The following is a 21,344-nucleotide window of genomic DNA, read 5'->3' as shown; positions in this document are numbered from 1 at the left end:
TTCTCTCTGCTGCATTGTTTTACTTTATTTTATTTTTGTTAGGAAATCTATCTAAACCATCTGAAGCATTGGTCCTGCATGGGCAATGACATTGGTAAATAGACTGAATATTCATTAGCCTGATGCAACTGCTAATCAGCTGTTTCTTTTATTCAATAGCACTCTGAACAAATCAGGATGAATAGTAACTTTAATTCCTTTATTCCTACAGTATTAATCTTCAACCAACGGATTCAAGATAGAAAAAAAACCCTGTTTATTTGCACAATCTGTTTCACGGCTTGGTTCATGTTTTAGTTTAGATCATAAACAGGTAAGTTTGTTGGTCTCTGTCTCCTCATAGAAACATAGATGTTTGAGATGGAAAAGTCTTATTAGTTCATGTCTGTTGCCCTTGCTAAAGCAAGATTCCTCCTACAGTACATATTAGTCCCTAGCAGACACTTGCTACAACAAAAAACACCATATGACCTGGTACTATTGAATTTCTGACCTAGAGTACGTCCGATGTGGAATAATAGAGGTGTTGCTTTTTCGGAGTAAGGTATATTGGTGCTCTGGGATCTGGTCCTGCAAACCATTATTTATAGGAATAGTGCTTTCTCACACAAGTAATCCAAAAGAATTTAATAGAACTATTCATGTGACTATGCACCATTCAGATAAGCAAGGGCATGCAGGATTGGGGCCATCATGTATTGCTATGTAGTGGGGAAACCTGAGCTTGTGCAGTTCATATGCATCTGTTTAGTGCTATTAGTCTCTCCTTATTGTGAGTACCAAATTCAAACTGTTTTTCATTAGATCAATGTAAATATCACTTTACATGTGGTGTGTCTAAAAAGCACTGATGTAGCCCTTTTAAGATATGGTATCTTTCACATGGGGGCCTGAAATGCCAGCAAGCTCTCCAGGAGTAAATCTTTTTTTCTTTACCTCCCCCTTTCTTTTTCTCTGACTTCTCTAACCTGAGACAGCAGCTGAAGCAATGGGGTTCCCCTGTGTTCCACCATTTCCCATTTCTCTCCCCCCTCTCCTTTTATTTTTCTTCCCCAGTTCCTGTCTGATTTATCACTGCCTGTTTTTCTGCACCAGGAATGTTGTTGTTTTTTAACAAAAGCATTCAAAAAATGGAGGCTAGTGTTGTGACAGACTGACAACATCCTGCAATATCCTTGACAAACCTTATGGAATTACTATAAATTTTACTGAATTACGTTAAACCGTATTGAATTAGGCGTAATATCTTTGGGGCCCATTGTATTAAAAACACACTTGTGTATGTGTCACTGTAGGATTGTATGTAACTTTTCTAGGAGCTTGACTAATGTAAATGTTAGGAACTTCAAAGGACTTTTTAGGACAAGGCATGTAAAGTGGATTTCCTAGGAAATACCTGGGGGCAGGAGGGAATGCAAATGACCCACTTCAAATCCATTCTTTTGAAAGTACACCCAGGGGAGAGAAACCCCTTGTCTTCTAATTACCTGCTCCTGGAAACTCTAAATCAAAGACCCCTGAGCTATATAAAGGGTGGACTAAACATGTCATGAGTGTGCTTGTTCTGAGCGGAAGCTGTGATGAACTTGAAATCAGAAGGAACCCCTTGGGTGGGGTTTTGAAGGACTGCCAGAGCCCATGTTAAGGTTGGGGTGAGCTCAGATAAGCTTATTAGAATGCATGTAGGTTCTTTTATTATTTTATTATGTTCTCTGTCTAGTGTTTTTACCTTAAGAATAAAATAGGTTTGCCTAGGAAGTGCTGTGTAGCATCATATAATGGTGGACAATTACTCAGTTATTAGTCTCTGGAGAGAAAGTAAGCAGACCTGCTTAGGCAGAACCTCTTGCTGGGATATCATAGGGGGCTGTGCAGCCTGGAAATACCCCAGTCAGAAGAGAGTGAGAAGTGAGCCTCTACTCTAGAGCAGTGGTTCTCAAAGCCGGTCCGCCGCTTGTTCAGGGAAAGCCCCTGGCGGCCCAGACCGGTTTGTTTACCTGCCGCGTCCGCAGGTTCAGCCGATCGCGGCTCCCACTGGCTGCAGTTCGCTGCTCCAGCCCAATGGGGGCTGCGGGAAGCGGCGCGGGCCAAAGGACGTGCTGACCGCCCTTCCTGCAGCCCCCATTGGCCTGGAGCTGTGAACCGCAGCCAATGGTAGCCGCTATCGGCCGAACCTGCGGACGCGGCAGGTAAACAAACTGCTCCGGGCCGCCAGGGGCTTTCCCTGAACAAGAGGTAGACTGGCTTTGAGAACCACTGCTCTAGAGAGCTGACAGCCAGTGGAGCCTGGCACCAAGAGTGGGTGCCCTTGCTGGACCATCGAAGGGAATATAGGTGCGGTTGCCATGAACTTTGACAAGTGTATTTATAGATTATGTCCCTCTTATAGAAAGAATTCCTTCATCTAAGGGGTGCAGCTGGCCCCTATATAGATTTCTTAGGTGGAAGCAAGTTCACCTTCATGTTAGAGAAGTGAGGATCTGCATGGACTGAGGGCCAGATTTTCTCCTATGTGGAAATCTGCTTGGTGTGGAGGAGAGATATTAGGGATCTGGTTACAGTACCTTGATTCTCAGGGTGAAGCTGCCCTAGCGGCAGGGTAAGTTAGGACAGCTTTGTGGCTCCTCTAAATTATGACAACTAGCTATAATCCCTAAGGGCCATACACCATCTTAGAATTTCCTACTCTCTCCCTCCCCAATATACTCCATATGCTGGAGTGAAGACAGACAAGTGGCCTAGGAGCTGGTTTTGCCAGCTTTAGTCCATCAGAAAATTCCCTTCTACTGGGGGTTTCTCAACAAGAGAGTTGTGACCAGATTATGCATCATACAGGTAGCCCAAAGATGATGAATCTGGGAGAGAAAATCTGATCTACAGGCTGATGGTTTTTCAAATCCCTTTTTGTTTTATCTGTTAACTATTTCACTCTCTTGAATATTTATTGTTTTCTTTGATCACATACATTATATCCATCATCACTGGCAACTGTCGATTCAAACTGGATCATGGTACACGCATAAGATGTCTAATCAGTGCGTGATGAATCCATTTATGGCTGACAAGCCCAATTTGAGAGTGACACAGATTGTTACAAATTTCACAGATCCCATGTTTTGTCTGAGTTAGAGTCCAAGATTACAGCATGCTGCTTTCTTTTTTCTTGCTCTCCTGGATCAAGGCTGCTTCCTGTTGAGCTGCACCCAGTGCCAGATATTCCCTCCAAATTGGCCGGGATTCTGCACCTTCCTCCCAGCTTTCTACATTGATGCTGAACAGTTTCGTATAATTTTTGCACGCATCGTTGTACCGCCATTTAAGGGTGATCCCGCTTTCTAGAGCCATCCCAAATCTTGCTGTACAAAATATTCTTGGGGTTATTGTGGTGTTTAGATGTTGCTTGTAATTATTAGAATTGGGAGCACTGGCTGTTGGGAGTCTGAAAGGACAGGAAACAGGAAGGAGCAGGGAGGAGTTGAGAGGCAGGGAGAAAGCTACAGAGGGTGCAGCAGCAGCTTGGTAAAGAGGTTTCCACTTTGAAAATAAAGTCCTGTTGAAGCTTGTTAGTACCTTGCCTGGTTGACACAACATTTTGGCGACGAGGATGGATCTTCTGCCTCTGAACCCACCTGCACTCTTTCTGCAAAACCCAGGTGAGCCTCCAATTGCTTTTACTACCCGGATCCATATGTTTGAGACTTATCTGCTTGCAATCAGTGCTACAGAGATTTCTGAAGTAAGAAAGCGTGCTCTGCTAATCCACTGCCTTGGAGCAGAAGGGCAGTGTATATTTTGCACTGATGATGATAAATATGCAGATGATAAATATGAGCCTGCACTCACTGCATTAAAGAATTTTTTTGTGCCAAAAGTGAATGTAGTAGCTAATTGCTACAGATTTCGCCAGTGTGAGCAGAAACCAGGGGAAACGATAATGCAGTATATTGCTTCCTTGAGGAGTCTGATTGTAATTTGTGACTTTGGGAATATGGCAGATGAAATGATGAGAGACCAGCTCATTGAGAAAACAACCATGCTTCATGTAAGAGAACGCTTACTTCTAGAACCACAATTTACACTAGAAAAAGCAATAATCATTGCTACTCAGATTGAGTGAGCTACAGCTGAAGCCAGAATAATGAGCATGGATACAGGAGGCACAGTCCAGGCTGTGACTCCTTTGCAGAAAAGTTCACTACCACTGCAGACACACAATTGCAAGAGGAAAACTAATGAAAAACCACTGAATCAGCAAATTCAAAGTACAGTAAAAGCATGTTTTTGCTGTGGATCCCCAAAACACCTTGCAAGCTACACAGGATGTCCAGCAAAAGTCGCTCAGTGCAATCATTGCAAAAAGATTGGACATTTTGCTAAAGTATGTCACAGTAGCCAGTTCAATCGACAGATGCATGCAGTTACAATATCAGATGTTACTGTGCTGAGCGTGGACAAAATCACTACTGCACATATTCTAGAACAGATAAAGTGCACTGTAAACGTTTCCGCCATACCCTCAGGCAAACCACACTCTATTCAGCTAATGTTGGACACTGGCTCAGCAGTATCTATACTACCTGATTCCATCTATCTGCATTACTTTAAAGTTGTGCCTCTTACTGAACCCAAACTTCACTTGGTGTGCTATTTGAAAAACCATATTCCAGTACATGGCTGCCTGCCAGCAATAGTTACTTTTGGTGATTGCTGTGTAACTGCAGAGTTCTACATTGTCCTCAAAGGCACTCCTATCCTTGGGAGAGATTTATTGGCTGCTTTAAATCTCAGGGTAGTTAATGGACGAATTGATCTTCTTCAGCAAAACAGTCTTGCGGTACACACACCAGTTTCAGCTGGGATCCAACACCAGATTGAGGAGAAACTCGGCTGTGCTTATGGGTTTCTGCATAAAGTTAAAATGTGGAATAATGTGATGCCTGTAGGACAGAAGTTACAGTGCTTACCATTTTCAGTCAGGGAAGCTGTTTCAGAGGAACTTAGAAAACTTGTTCAAAAGGACATTATTGAAGAGATCGACTCCTTGAAATGGGTTTCACCTATAGTAGTGATGCAGAAGAAGGGTGGAGGCATTCACCTTTGCGTGGACTTAAGGGAGCCAAATAAAGCTATTGTGATTGACAGCCATCCTCTTCCTCACATAGAAGAAGTTTTTGCAGAACTCAGTGGAACAAAGATGTTTTCTACCCTTGATTTGCAGAGCGCATACTACCAGGTTATGTTGCATGAAGATAACAGAGACCTCACAGCATTTATTACACATGAGGGACTATTTTGTTTTAAACGTGTTCCATACGGTCTCACATCTGCCCCAAGTGCCTTTCAAAAATGATGTCATTGATTCTGAAGAATCAACATGGAGTTCAATGCTATCTGGATGATATTATCATGTTTGGAAATACTTCTGAGGAGCATGACAATAACCTGCAGTCTGTACTAAACTGCATCAGCACAGCAGGCCTTCAGCTCAATAGGTCCAAATGCAAATTTAGACAAACTGAACTCTCCTTTCTGGGGCATACAATTTCACGGGCTGGACTAAAACCTGATTCAGATCATATCCTGGCAATGTCAAATGCTCCTCCTGCTACAGATTTGCAAACCTTACGTTCCTTCTTGGGTCTTATCTCCTGGTATGCAAAATTCATTCCAAATTATGCTTCTGTCATTGAACCGTTACGGGAATTACTATGGAGAAGTTAAACCTTAGTGTGGACAACAGATGCACAAGCTAGTTTCGAAACGGTGAAAGACTTGATTGTACATAGTCCAGTACTTGCACTATTCAGTCCTGCGTTGCCCACAATTGTAACTACTGATGCTTCTGATTATGGACTAGGGGCTGTTCTCACACAACTGCATGAGGACAACACAGAGAGGACTGTTGCATTTGCTTTAAGGACACTAAGTAATGCTGAGAGAAAATATTCTATAGTCGAAAAAGAAGCACTTGCTTGTGTCTGGGCTACTGAAAAATGGAGAACTTACCTGTGGGGCCGCATGTTCAAGTTGTGCACAGACCACAGCCCTTTGACAACGTTGCTCACCACAAAAGGACTGGGAAGAGCAGGATACCGTATTGATCAATGGTCTGCAAGACTACTCTCTTTCAATTATGAACTGGAATATAAGCCTGGAAACCAAAATGTGATCGCTGATTGCCTTTCTCGCCTGCCTTTGCCTTCACCAGATGGTCCACCAGAGGATGAGGATGTAGTGGTTGCGCTTATTACAAGCACTCTCACTGCAGTTACAAGAGAACAATTTCAAGCTGCTTGTTCAGCGTGTACAATTCAACAAAAACTACGGGAATTTCTGACAAAGAGATGGCCCAATCACCCTAGAAACCTTGACCCAGTTTTGCTGCCTTATTTTAGAGTTCGGTATAAACTTTCTTTGTTTGATGGCTGTGCGTCGGCTCCTTGTGCCAGAAGAATTACAGTCAAAACCCATACACCTGGCACACGATACTCATCAGGGAATTGTCCGAACCAAAGAACAACTATGGGATCTGTATTGGTGGCCAGGGATGGGCTCTCAAACTGAAGCACTCATAAAATCCTGTGTCACTTGCCAAATGCATGATAAAACAGCAGTGACATGTACCCCTCCATTACAGCCTGTTCCTCTTCCTGAATCTGCATGGCAAAAAGTGGTGATTGACATTGTAGGACCCTTTGATATGGCTCCAATTGACTGCCGTTATGCCATCACTTTAATAGACTATTTCAGTAAATGGCCTGAGGTAGCGTTTACATCGCAAATCTCTTCTGCTACAGTAATTACGTTCCTCTCTTCAGTTTTTAGCAGGGAAGGTAACCACAAAGAACTGGTTTCAGATAATGGTAGTCAATTTATTTCCCTGGAGTATGAAACTTTTCTAGTACAGAGGAACATTTTACACAGAAGGTCATCCCTATATTACCCTCAAGACAATGGGGAAATCAAATGGTTTAACAGAAGTTTGAAAGAGAAAGTTTAGCAAACGGCTAAACTGGAAGGGCAATTGTGGATATCCTTCACTACTGATTTCTTGCAATCATACCGGGCTACGTGACATGCCACAACGCAAAGATCACCCGCAGAGTTACTGCATGGGAAACAGATGAATACTAAACTGAACATTGCTGGATTGTTAAAGGTATGACCTGATGCCCCAAACGAGGACGACGTGAGAAAAACAGTTGAACAGAACCAAGCAAAGTCTAAGGCTTTCACAGACAAGTGGCGGGGTGCTAAGGAACCAAAGTTTGAGTGTGGTTCCTTTGTTAGAATATGAATTTTACGCAAAGGGGACCATAAATTCACAGCTCCTCTTAAAATCATAGAGAAGAAGGGACCTTATACTTATCGACTTTCTGATGGGTGGGTATGGAATGCTTCTTATCTTGCACCTGCCCTATGCACCAAGAGGAGATTATGCCAACACCCAGTCTGCATTGGATGACTTCACCGTAATACCAACACAACAAGACATTGCATTGGAACCGAGGCTTGAGAGATGGCCTGTCAGACCCAGATGACCACCTGTCTGGACTAGAGACTATGTTATGTAGTATCTACAGTGTTTTCAGTGTAATATTTCTGCCAACAGTATTGTGTCTTGTTTCATATTTGTTCCTGAGGTTAGAACAATAATGTTTATTTTAATTGGGAGAGTTTCTTAGGAGAGGAGGGAATGTGGTGTTTAGATGTTGCTTGTAATTATTAGAATTGGGAGCACTGGCTGTTGGGAGTCTGAAAGGACAGGAAACAGGAAGGAGGGGGGAGGAATTGAGAGGCTGGGAGAGAGCTACAGAGGGTGCAGCAGCAACTTGGTAAAGAGGTTTCCACTTTGAAAATAAAGCCCTGTTGAAGCTTGTTAGTACCTTGTCTGGTTGATACAATAGATATGTTCTCCTTTTATTTTCCTGATATGACTGAGCCATCACAACCTCCTCTTCTTGATAGTGGTTTCTAAGTGCAGCAGTCCTGCACGCTCCAGCACATCTGTGTTTGTTATTTTGTCTTCCCACTTTACTTTCAGAATCTTACACAGGCATCTCATATGGAAGCCTGTTGGGCCTAGCATATATAGTTCATGTTTCTGAACCATAGAGCAGGGATGACAGCACACAAATCTTGTAGATTTGCATCTTCTCTTTAGTTGATAGTTTGCTGTTATTCCATACAAGGCTCTGTAATAGCCTGAAATTCATAGCTGCTTTTCTGATTCTATAGCCAGTTCAGCTGAAGGTCAAGATACCATGCTAATCATAGAACCCAAGTATCAAAAGCTCTCGATGCCGCCAAGAGATTTATCCTCCAGAGTGATGTCAGGCATTGGTTCTTCCAACCCTTGGTACATGATCATAGTCTTCTTGAAACTAATTGTCAACCTGAAGCTCTTGCATGATGCAGAAAATCTACCCAAGAGATTTTGCAGGGAAGATTCACTATGGGCCACCAAGGCCACATCATCCGCAGAGAGGAAATCTCTCAGAACCAGTTCTTTCACCTTGATTTTTGCTTTAAACTTTACAGTGTCGAACAAGCCTCCACCTATTCTGATTTGAAAATAAATGCCATCACTACTGTCCTTAAATTAATGAAGAAGCAGGAATGAAAAGTAGATGTTAAAGAGCGCAGGGGCTAAGACACACCCCTGTTTCATCCTGTTGTGAATGTCAAAGACATTTGATTCTATGTTTTCATACACTAGTACCCTCATACCTTGATGTAAGGAATGAATGATGTTCTATAATTTGGGGGGACAACCCAGTTTCTTCAGAACAATAAAACGCCTTGGCTGTTGAACATATCGAAACTTAACCAAAAATATCATATCAACAGTGAAGCATCCTGAGCAAAAACCGCATTGACTTTCAGGATAGATTCTTTCACCTAGAAATTGAATCCTCGGGAAGATAATGCGAGTGACATCTTTTCCAATGATGTTCAACAGGGAGATACTGCTATTATTGTCACAATTGCTTCTATCCCCCTGGTTTTTGTATAATTTACAAACTGAATGTCTTTGAAATCTTGCAGTTCCACTTCCTCTTTCCAAAAGAGTACTGTAATTTCATGGAGCCATCACGCAAAGCAGGATGACAGCAGCTCTTAAGAATAAGCTTGAAAACACTCTGAAAAAAGGAAACAGCAATGCAAAAGTATTTTTTAATCAGAAATTTAGGGCATTAGATTAAAATGTGGCCTGATAACTTTAGAAATCTTATTCTATTCTATTAGACAAGCTAATTTGTAAACTTCTAAAGAGACAAAGAATACAGACATTTCTGTGGTAATGGTGAAGCATGCAAAGTTTGGAAAAATACTGTGTATAGTTATAACAGAGATCATAATCTAACAATGAGTGGGTCAGTCTTTTATCTGGGTTAGGACCCAATCCTGTAACCTGTACATATGCACAACTCCCATTAACAGAAATGGGTCTTGTGGGTATAGAACGACTAGCTAGTTAAGGCCCTTTGAGATTGTAACTTAAGGAAAACTGTAGCAGGTCTTCCAGTTTTGATCACTGTTATTTCCATTCTTGCCATAGTTTAGTTCCCTTTGTTATAAAGCTAATCACAGTTCCACACATTCTGTCTCAGCAGTAATTAAGAATTAAGCAACAAAACCTAATACATCATCCATTGCTTTGGAATTCAGTATTCTGACAGCAAAGAAAGTTCACTGCAAAGGTACAATATTCATCAATCAATTACATTCCTGAACAAATGGTATCATACCTGTGAAACAAAAACACACCAACAAATGGTGAAAGAGCTTCATTTCAAGTACAAAACTCTAATTTCTAATTAAAAAAAGAAACTCACTGAAAAACCTCTGATACCTTTTCATACTGACAACAAATGGAAAAATGTGCCCAATACCTGCTATTTCTGTATTTAGGGATATCTTCTTCTTCTTTATTTATTTGTATTACTATAGCAACTAAGAGCCCACACCAAACATCAAGACCCCATTGTGCGAGGCGCTGTACAAACACAGAACAAAGACAGTCCCTGTCCCAAAGGCTTTACAATGTCAGAGGGATACAGTTCGATGTTCAAGGGAACAATGAGATGATATTGGTCAGCATAACAGGCAGTGGTCGCAGCCCTGGGTGGATTTATTTAAATCAAAGCCCTTTAAATCATGGATTTTGGTAATGATTTAAATCAGCAAGCAGAAAACTTAACATACATTTATTCTGATTTTTTCCCTTTTTTATTATTTTAGAAATTTTAGATACTGATTTATTTACTTGGGATTTGTGTCAAGTTCTGTTTGGATGGAAATTCAAAATCAACTAAAATGCACAAAACCAGCACTTTTTTTTTAATCAAAACACGTTTTGCATTTAAAATGAACTGATTTATTAAACAAAGGAAGTATTATCTATAGTTAGTTAATTGAACTGGTTATTTCTAGTCACTTGTTCTTCAGGATTTTAGAACTAGTAGATCTCATTCTCTCGCACCTAGTTTTTATTCATAGATTGGAAGACAAAAACAGGATTTCTTGCTTCTTCAACTTACAATTGGTTTGTTAACTTTGAATGATCTTGTCATTGAACTAGTCGAATGAACTGTAATTAAAAAAAAAAACTCTGTACCTACAGAAGAGGCTACTACTGTCAAAAGCTGATTTAGCACTTCAACAAACCCTGATTCCAGAAGCTTAGCCAGTGACTTCCACCATTTCTGTGATTTGACTTTCTTTAAAACTTGGCAGCAAAAATGTACTACTTAATATTTTTTGTATTTAATTTAAATGATTTTAATAAATCATGTTGAGACCTAAACTTAAGTTATCAAATTAAAATGTAATTTTAAGTAAAATTTATTTTAAAAAAACCCTGTAATTAGTTTAAATGAAAAATCCAATTTAAATAACCTCCCTCAATTTTCTTCATTTATTAAAAAAATCATCATGTTTTATCCACCCTACGGCAGCTTAACAGTCATCAACTTTGTTTTAAGGAAGGTTTTGAAGGAAGGTAACGAAGTAGCTTTATGGATCTTAATGGAAAGTTCTTTCCAAGCATGAGGGGCAGCAAGGGAGAATGCACAGAGATGCTTGTTTGAAAACTTAACAGATTGGAGGTGAGCACTGATAGCTCGAAAGCGAATGAAAGATAATAGAGGGGGCAGGGGATAGCCTGTGAAGGACCTTGAAAGTGATGAGAAGTAACTTATGTTTGATATGATACAGAATGGAGAGCCAGTGGAGTGAGGCAAAGAGAGGGGGGACATGGTCAAAGTGATGGACTAGGAATATGGCCTTTGCAGCAGTATTCTGAATGGATATGCATGGGGCAAGACTGCATTTGTGAAGGTAAGGGGAAAAAGATGTTACAATAATATAATCATAGAACTGGAAGGGCCCTTGACAAGTCATCTAGTCCAGTCCCCTGCACTCGTGGCAATAATCAAGATGTAAAATGAGAGATAGGAAAAGCTTGCTAATATCTGCTAAGGTGCTGTGTGTGCTATAGGTTTTGCATAGATCTGTGAGCAATTGTTAATGACCTGTTGAAGTGGTTTCAGTAAATCACCACAATGCCATATTTTTTCTTGTTTGCTCTGTTGGCATTCATTGTGGCATTTAGTTTGTTGCTTCAGAGAAGTATGGAATATATAGTTGATGATGCCTAAATGACCCACTGGCAGAACATGAAAACTTGCCATAGGGTCCATAATATGCCAGACATTTATTACACCTGAATGTCAGTTTGCTTCATTATGTCTACTCAGAATTGAAGCTTCATGATGAACTCTATGGCCATTTTGATTTTCCTTCTGCGCCCAAGAATAACCCTCCATGGTCAGCTCCCACTCCCTACAATCCTCCTATGGCTTCCTCCTGCACTGAGCAACTTGCCCTGTAGCTATTCCCTTTCCAAATATCTCTCTTCCTCTCCTAGTCCCCCTCCATTAGCATGTACTAATGACTACCTGAAGCCCACTTTCTGCAGCCCCCATATATGGCTCAGCTTGCTCCTTGTCATGTTGCAAGCCACCAGCTCTCTCCTAGCTCCATAACCCATACAGAAAACTCTGCCCATGGACAGAGTTTGAGAAGAGGTGAAAACAAGGAACCCCATGTTGGGATGCGGATACTGCAGCTCCTCAAGTCTGTGGCAGTAGGTGGAAGCACAAGGACCTGCCTGCTCTGCCTCCAGACTTGGAGGGCTCTTCTATAGTTAACCCCTAACACACCTCTAATTTCCCCTCTGCATCTACTCCTGCTGCCTGCAGTCTATATGTACTCAGAATGGGGTGGAGAGGATTCAGCCAGAAGAGGAGTCCCCAGTGGCCACAAGTGGTATTACATCTTGCAGTTAATCACCCGCTGCTACGGCTAACAGCTGAGCCAAGACTGATTGCCCGTAATTACGAGCAGCCTCTGCTCATAGATCCTTTTAGTTGGGTCAGTCAGTGAGATGTGCCCCCAGGAGAAAGTGAATCCAAGTGAGACAGTGACAGAATTTATGATGGGGGTAATTATATACTTGACTGAATATATTAATATACAAATATTCTGCTTGTGTACACAATCATTCATAATAATTATACATGCACTCTAGGCATGTGATGCCGCATGTATTCAGCCCTGCATGCCTTGAGCTGAGATATATACATCTCTTGAAAGCAGTCACAACAAACACACCACTGTACTTTTAACCATAGCGATGCAAATTTCACCACCAGTGTTATGAAATCAGATGATATGAGAAGAGAGCAGATATAGCACAAGGGTATGTTTCTAGCATTGGTCCATTCAATAGTTTACAATGAAAGTTTTTTCCCCCCTGACTTCCCAACACAGCAAAATGTCTCATTCTCCTTGACCTACTATTGTAGGGGAAAACTCAGTGAGGTTTCTTTCTTTTTCTCTGAGAAGGGACAGTCTAGCCCTTTGTTTTTCCAACATCTGGCAAATGGAGAGATCTGCCTCTGACTCCAATAGCATCCACAGACTGGGTAAGGTATTATGAATTATGTTTTTTTAATTATCCTATTTTTGCTCTGGTGCTGAAACTTTCAATAGGTGTTACAGTATGTTTACTAATGAAATGACTCATTTGAACCAGTGCTCTACAGATTTAATTCTGCAAAAAACATTTTTGATGTGCTTCAGAAGTCTGAATTACCCAGATCTCTCCTAATTGGTGAAAGAGAATGCTGAGTATGGATGGCAGATGTGTTCTTAATTAATATCCTACTGGGTTAATCAGCAGAACCTTGGGAGCTGCTATGAGACTTTTGATGTACTCAGAAAATCTTAGCCTTGATCTATGGACTTCTCTTTAAACTACACTCAACTGTTCTATTTGACTGTGTGATACTTGCAAATAGTAAACAGACTTTAGTCACGAGTTGTCTTTTTGTATAACCTAATTTCTGTGCTGTGCTTTGAATATTTCAGTTACACTTGTGTTCAAAATTTAGTCATTGTTACATGCAAATTGAGTTTCTTTACTAAACTTGTGACTGAGATATTTCTTACAGGTTTAAAAAAGTGCAGCGGCATATCTTCCAATTCGTAAGTAAATCAATCACACTGGAACCCCATGCTGTAATTTTTATTTGTTGTTTTAAAATATATGCTTTACTATAAGTGGGTTTGATACACATAAATGTCGTGGACTAACAGCACTAGCTAAAACCAAGTGTGCTCTCTGTACAAGCTTTCTTGCCCAGCTCTGGGGTTACTGCAAATTTGATTACAATGCTCCTGCATCCCGAGCGTCTCTTGAAGAAAGACTGTTATTGTAACAGTATTTGTGATGACTTTGTGAAGTAGGAAAATCTCCACAAAGCTGAGAAAATGTGATAAGAAGGATTTTAAGTTAAGTCTCTGAAGGTGAAAAAACCTTATTTAACTCCTTGTTATCAGTCTCATATTCTTTTCTCCCCAATGTTTTCTGTATCAAATTTTCAAAATTCTGTCTTGAGACATGAATGTGTGGCATCTCATTTAAAGCCACTGAGTTATTGAATTGCAGAATTTAAGGGTATGTCTATACTGGCAAGTTTCTGCGCAACAAGTTATACCACTTTTATTAAAGTGCTGGAATTAAACCACTGTTGTGTGTCCACACTGTGCTCCTTGTGACGGTAGAGCACATCCACATTAGCACTTCTTGCAACAGCAAAGAAAGCAGTGCATCGTGGTAACTATCCCACTGTGCAACTGGCTGCAGGGTGCTTTGGGAAGGGTTTGCAATGCCTCATGGAGCAGGCACAGCATCTCATGATGCAGGTTTCCCAATCCCATTGTTCCATGGGCATCCTACTACATTGCCAGTGGCTTTTCAACTGAAGGGAGGGGGGAACAGAGTGTGCGACAGGGAGAGTGTGTGTGTATGGATGGGGGAGGAGAGACAGTATGTTTTGGGGGACAGAGAGTGTGTCCACATGCTGTCTTGTAAGTTCAGACAGTGGCAAGAAGCAACCAGCCCTGGGGGAGGGAAACCCTGACATCAGCCCCCACCTCCCTCCCCAGCTCTCTGCACAGCAATCTCTCTCTCTCTCTCTCTCTCTCTCGCATACACACACACACACACTCCCACACACCTGCCTCTCTGTTCAACAGAATGAGCATTCCACATTAATGGTTTGCTTTGCGTCCTCGAGCAGATCAGCACAGCATGCAATGGCTGTCAGAAACAGAGCTTTGAAAGGGGAGGGGCACATGTCTCCAGGGCAGCTGAGTTCAAAACAATGAGCAGGGCGGCCACTTGAGGGATTAGGGACACTTTCGGAGGCCAATTGGTTGCTTTCTGTGCTGTAATGTGTTTACACTGCCAATACAGCACTGGACCCTCTGCACTGAAAGGCTTATGACTCTTGTCGAGGTGGGTTTGCAATGCTTCAACTGGGGAGTTTCTGTGCACAAAGTGGCTTGGCAGTGTGTACACCTCGGGAGTTACACCGCAGAAAGCTGCTTTACTGCGCATTAACTTGCCAGTGTAGACAAGGCCTAATTATGTCTAATCAAATCTAATTGTAGAATTTGGTTCTTTTGGTTCAGAGGGCATTTACCCCATGAATCAAACTCACAGTTCTAATTAGCATGTCTTCAGCAGTGAATTGGGCACAGGGGGATCTGCATTAGTTTGGGTTGAGGAAGAGGCAGAAGACAAAATCATTTCCTCCAGCTGCTCTACCCTATCTGCTCCCAGTTGGGGGTTTAAGCAGAGGATCTGTGTAATCATTGATCCACTATACACGTCTTCACCATAGCCCTAATGCAAAACTCTCCTCTGCAACAACATGGAAACAAATGTCCAGAGAGAATAACTCTGCAGGATACAGGGAGCAAAGATCTCCTGTGCCAACTCATTCATCCTGCCTTTCGTTCTTCTGGAGCAGAATCACATCAGTTCTGCTGCCTTTCAGATCTTCTTCTACTATGAAGTGGAAGCAGGACTTATTTCCCAATGAGTGAGAACCAGTAATAAATGTGTTATACTGATCAAAAGAGATTTTTTTGGAAGAACACACCACCTACAATAATAGGAAAGAAGGCTGGTTTTCTTTGGCCCACCTTGTTATTTTAAGCTGTTCTTTGCTCTTTTCCTCACAAGCTCACAGCCCACTAGCTGTTTACAATTATATCACAGATTCTGTGTCAGCCTTATGGCTTTCATTCTGTTGGAACTTGCTTGAAACCTCTTCCAAAACCCAATATTAATGGGTTATTTTTTTAAGACAACTCTTAGCTCTCAACCATCTAACTCAATTTCCCTTACTTGAGAAAAATTACATCATCTTGGTGCAGAATCTTGAAGGCATTTAGGAGCCTCATAGGAGTTAGGCACCTAAATATCTTTGAGGATCTGGGCCCAAGTTTTTTAACATGGTAATAATTATGTAAGATCATGATCTTATTTATAACCCTTGTTCTCTCTGCTCCCTTTATCTGTTATTGGGGTCCTGTTGTTTCTAAACTTTGATTGTAGTAAGCTTTTCAGGTGGGCCTGATTCTCATTTACATTAGGGCCACTTTACACCAATGTATTTACACTCTTTAAGGACAGTTCAAACTGCCTAAGAAACATAAAAGGCACTTTGCATAAATGAGAGGCCTCATGTCTTTTCTCAACTCTGTAAAGTGTCTAGCAAATTATGGGCCTGATCCTGCAAGGAGAGATGGCCTAGATCCATAAAGGGATTAGGTGCCTAAAATGTTGATTTTAGGTGCTTAAGTCTCAGTTTTAGGTGCCACTGCAATTCACAAAACTCCCTTTTAACTTTTAGCCCAGTGGTGAGAGCACTCATTCAGGATGTGAGAGATCCAGATGCAGTTGAGGGGCAGAAAGAATTTGAACAGGGTTTTCCCTGTTCCCAGGAAGGCACCCTAACCACTGAGTTACGGGATATTCTGATATGGGGCTCCTTCAGTCTCTCCAGTTGAAGCTGTTCTACCTGGGATTAAATCCTTAAAGATACATTGAAGCAGGGGACTGGCCCTGAGTCTCCCACCTCTTAGGTGGGAGCCCGAACTCCCAGGCTATGGTCATTGTCACTCTCTTTGCCCCCCTTACTATTTAAGAACTTTGCCAAAGTTGAACAGCTTCAACAGGAGAGATTGAGCCCCTACAGCAGAATATTCTACAGCCCAGTGGTTAGGGCAATCTTCTGAGATGTGGGAGACCCCTTGTCAAATCCTTTCTTCCCCCTCCAACCCCCATGCAGAGGGGAAATTAAACCCAGGTCTTCCACTGGGTTTAATCACTGGTCCAAAAGGTATAAGAGAATTGCTTCTTCCTCATCCTCCAGCATTTCTTGATACCTGCCATTGGCTAGTTTAAGTGGTAACCCACTTGGCATGTTGGCTTTTGTGGATCCCATTCTATAGCTCCTTGCACTGTATAGTGAGTCTAGGCAGCTAATTTAGGCTTTGTGGATCTCAGTGCTGTTCAACATCCTGTAGCCTTTCCTTAAATTGAATTGAGATAGTAATCAATAGTTCCATGTTAAACACAGTATCCCTAGTGAGAGAGTCCGTCGCCAGAGTTGCTACAGTTTTAAGATTAGCAGCGTGAGAGTCACCCTGGGGATTCTCTTAAATTGGGAGACTCTAGGAGTACACGAAGAACAAATACAGCGACCACAAACACAGTTACATGTAAGGAATCTTGACAGTATTATAAATTTCACTAAGCAGATAATTTAAGTTACAATCACAAACACATATATGAAACCCGAGAGAGTCCATGAAATAGCTAATGTTATATTCATACTCACGTATGCAAAGATATCATAGAGTCGGGTAGATTTCTCAATAGGTTCTCATCGATAGATGGGGAGGTGGGTCTTCCCAACTTGGTTCTTCCCGACTTGGGAAATGGGTCTTCCCACCCTTTTCATACCAGGGAATCTTTCTTATCCTGTGTTATGACCACGACTACCATGTTATGCATAGGCATGAGGGTCCCAAACCCCCTTTCCTTATTTCTACTTGCACACCCCATAAATTTTGTGGTACCTAATTTCTCATAGATTGTTGAATTAGTTCGCCTTATTCTCATCAGATCTATAAACATGTTTCCATGGTAACCTCTGGTGAGAGCAGAACTTTCCATGTTACAACCAAGTGTCTTGCATTCTAGATGGTACATTGCAGCATATTTTCCCAGACATTACTTATTGGCACATTCTTTACAGTAATATTTTAACTTTACTGGTACAGGGTTATTCTTGGGTCACCTATTTATGTCCACCCTCCTTTGGCCTGAGACCTACTATGGCTAAGCTGAAATCTCACAGGCCTCAGCCTCTAGGACTTCCATTATGGCCTTACCTTACTTATATAGCTAATACATACTCATCACTCCTAAATACTTGTCTATCTTATACGCCTATGATTCTATCCTACTTATATCTCTGCCTACAACTTTAAATCTATTCATCACACATTAACTCATATGTTATTTCATATGTAATCAATCACATAGATAACACAATTAAATGATTAAATGAAATAATTGGCAACAATGCCTAAAAGTTGAGCCTTGGAATGCCTAGTTACCTTGGGAAGGTGCAAAGTTTCTTCATCTCCCCTTACAGTCCTGGAATTGAGGGAGCTCATTACCATTTAGAGGCACTCATACTAGGCAGTACTCAAAAGATCAACCTCTCTCTAAATAAACAAACAATAATGTATCATTTTTGGGAGGGAAGATCCTACAATGCAGTAACTAATAAAGAAATAAAAGATGTTTTATAGCATTCAAGTAAACCAGACATATTTCCTCCAAATTGGGGTGAGAAGATGTAACAATCTTGCATAAGATTTTAATTAATGTCCATGTAACTAAAAATGTATTTAATTCATAATAACACTATGAGAAAACATATTGACGTCTAATTATGGATCATAGAATTTGCTGCAGTGAAAGTGTGGTGCATCTGTTCAGTGAAACATAATCATGGAGAATGCTAAATGGCAAAATATAATGAAAATTTGAACTGATACATAAATGAGGCCATTAAACACATCACAGTGTGAGACAAAAAACAGTTTGGATATTCAAGCAAAGAGCTCATAGACAGGGTACTGTAGATGGTAATAGAAAGTAATATTGTCTAGTAAGGGGTTTTTGGTTATTGTTTTCTTGTGAATAGCAGGATTTCAGCTGTTGGAGGTTCTTAATGGAGAATACTCTCTGGAAGTTAACATGAAAATTTTCAATACTTAGCTGACAATAAGAGAAATAACTTCCGTGGCTACTCACTATAAATGTTTCATTCTTTGCAGCTAGTACTTTAGTTATTGTGCTTGATTCTTCTCTTACAGTACAGCAGTTTTACACTGGCATAATGGAATTAACTTCATTGGAGATATTCCTGATTTACACTGTAAAAAGAGAATTGGAAACATTACATTTTAAGCAAAAAGTGTCTGGCTTCTTTGATTAGTAATCTTGATAGTCTAAAAATAAACTGAGCAAAATACTAGAAAATGTACAGTAGGGAACAATCCTGCATTGGCATGGAGATAGAAAAGATCATTTACTCCCACCCATTCTCCCTCTCACTTCTATGATTCTACTGCGCACCTTGTGTCCTTCATACTGTAAAAAGACAGACTCCTACACGTTAAGCAAAGGTCACTACAGAAGTATAAAAATTGTTACAGCCTGGTTCTGTAAACATAAAGTCTTAAAGTAGTATCAAAGATATACAGGCCTGTTGAATAAAGTGCTATTTTTATATAGTCACATTTCAGAATAGACACACTAAGTTATTCATCCATTTGTCATGACTGTGGAAGTGGCCAGTTAAATTCATAGCCCTTAAATAGGCTATTTTATATTGTAATATACAACAAGAAGATGACTAATTAATAAATGTGGTAAATTACACCTTAACAAACATGGTTGCAATCTTGGAAGTTGGAAGCTTGTGGTTACTTAAGTGTTGTATTTACTAAAACAAGGCGCAATAGACCTTCAGTAAGCTGTATAGGGGTGTGAAGAATATTTTTGCTTTGACCTTATTCAAATGAAGTCCTTCAATAACTTTGTCACTAATTTTGATGGATTTGATACAGTCCTATGAAATATTTCAGTTGTGTGGAATCAGCATTATCTGATGAAAAACTGTCCCATCAGAATCTTTTAAACTAGCTCTAATGGAGAGCACAGGAGGGATAGTCTCCATTTCAGTTTCAATGCCCAATGTCCAAAATAGCTTCCATTAACCAGGAGGAGAAATTGCAATCAAAGCTCTGCTCATAGCAAAATTCCTACGCTAAAGCATCTTTAGTTTCTCTGTGGGGATGTCATATATGCACTCCAGTTGCCATATAGGAGCTGTGCGCAGATGGAATCTGCAGACAATTTATCTAGCAAACTCTTGCAGGCCTTTACTAAATATATGTGATTTTCTCTTTACTGATACTAATATGGCTTCTTGTCAACTCCATGCTACAAAATGGAGAGGTGCTAGGGATCCTCAATGAAATGGCTGTAAGAAAATAACACGGGCAAAACAACATATGTCCCCCTAATTTTTTTCTTGGAAATAGCAGGATTGTTTTTGCTGAATGGTGGTTGAATTTTTCAGAAAGAGGCAGACATCTAGCATGGTTCAGCCTGAATGGTTAAAATCTGGCAAAGTTATAAGCAACTGATCAAAATGTCTTATAACAGAAAGGGTCAGATGGGAAGGGTAAACACCTTTAAAATCCCTCTTGGCCAGAGGAAAAACCCTTTCACCTGTAAAGGGTTAAGAACTAGGATAACCTCGCTGGCACCTGACCAAAATGACCAATGAGGAGACAAGATACTTTCAAAGCTGGAGGGGGGGAGAAACAAAGGTTCTCTCTGTCTGTGTGTTGCTTTTGCCAGGAACAAAAAAGGAAGGGAGTCTTAGAACTTAGTAAATAATCTAGCTAGATATGCGTTAGATTCTGTTTTGTTTAAATGGCTGATAAAATAAGCTGTGCTGAATGGAATGTATATTCCTGGTTTTGTGTCTTTTTGTAACTTAAGGTTTTGCCTAGAGGGATTCTCTATGTTTTGAATCTGATTACCCTGTAAGGTATTTACCATCCTGATTTTACAGAGGTGATTCTTTTACTTTTTCTTCAATTAAAATTCTTCTTTTAAGAACCTGATTGCTTTTTCATTGTTCTTAAGATCCAAGGGTTTGGGTCTGTGTTCACCTATGCAAATTGGTGAGGATTTTTCCTTGCGCTACATTGATCTTCATCATCTGGACCCATGGAAAAGAAGCCCTTGAGGAATTCCATCATGATTTCAACAATTTCCATCCCACCATCAACCTCAGCCTGGACCAGTCCACACAAGAGATCCACTTCCTGGACACTATGGTGCTAATAAGTGATGGTCACATAAACACCACCCTACACCGGAAACCTACTGACCGCTATTCCAACCTACATGCCTCCAGCTTTCATCCAGACCACACCACACGATCCATTGTCTACAGCCAAGCTCTACGATACAACCGCATTTGCTCCAACCCCTCAGACAGAGACAAACACCTACAAGATCTCTATCAAGCATTCTTACAACTACAATACCCACCTGCTGAAGTGAAGAAACAGATTGACAGAGCCAGAAGAGTACCCAGAAGTCGCCTACTACAGGACAGGCCCAACAAAGAAAATAACAGAAAGCCACTAGCCATCACCTTCAGCCCCCTACTAAAACCTCTCCAACGCATCATCAAGGATCTACAACCTATCCTGAAGGACGACCCATCACTCTCCCAGATCTTGGGAGACAGGCCAGTCCTTGCTTACAGACAGCCCCCCAACCTGAAGCAAATACTCACCAGCAACCACACACCACACAA

At 40.9% G+C, this 21,344-nt stretch overlaps 1 long non-coding RNA gene across 1 annotated transcript; it reads left to right on the top strand.

Moving 5' to 3' along the window:
• Window positions 1-221: 221 nt before the first annotated feature.
• LOC141988168 (uncharacterized) lies at window positions 222-21,121 on the top strand. Its single transcript, XR_012639680.1, has 4 exons — window positions 222-313; window positions 12,913-12,992; window positions 13,521-13,554; window positions 20,663-21,121. It is a non-coding gene; the product is annotated as an uncharacterized LOC141988168 (long non-coding RNA).
• The last annotated feature ends 223 nt before the right edge of the window (window positions 21,122-21,344 follow it).

The sequence above is a fragment of the Natator depressus genome, chromosome 5, assembly GCF_965152275.1.
Source record: "Natator depressus isolate rNatDep1 chromosome 5, rNatDep2.hap1, whole genome shotgun sequence".
NCBI classification, from domain to species: Eukaryota; Metazoa; Chordata; order Testudines; family Cheloniidae; genus Natator; species Natator depressus.
Note: the sequence above shows the minus strand (reverse complement) of the source record. Positions and strands in the feature narration are given on the sequence as shown.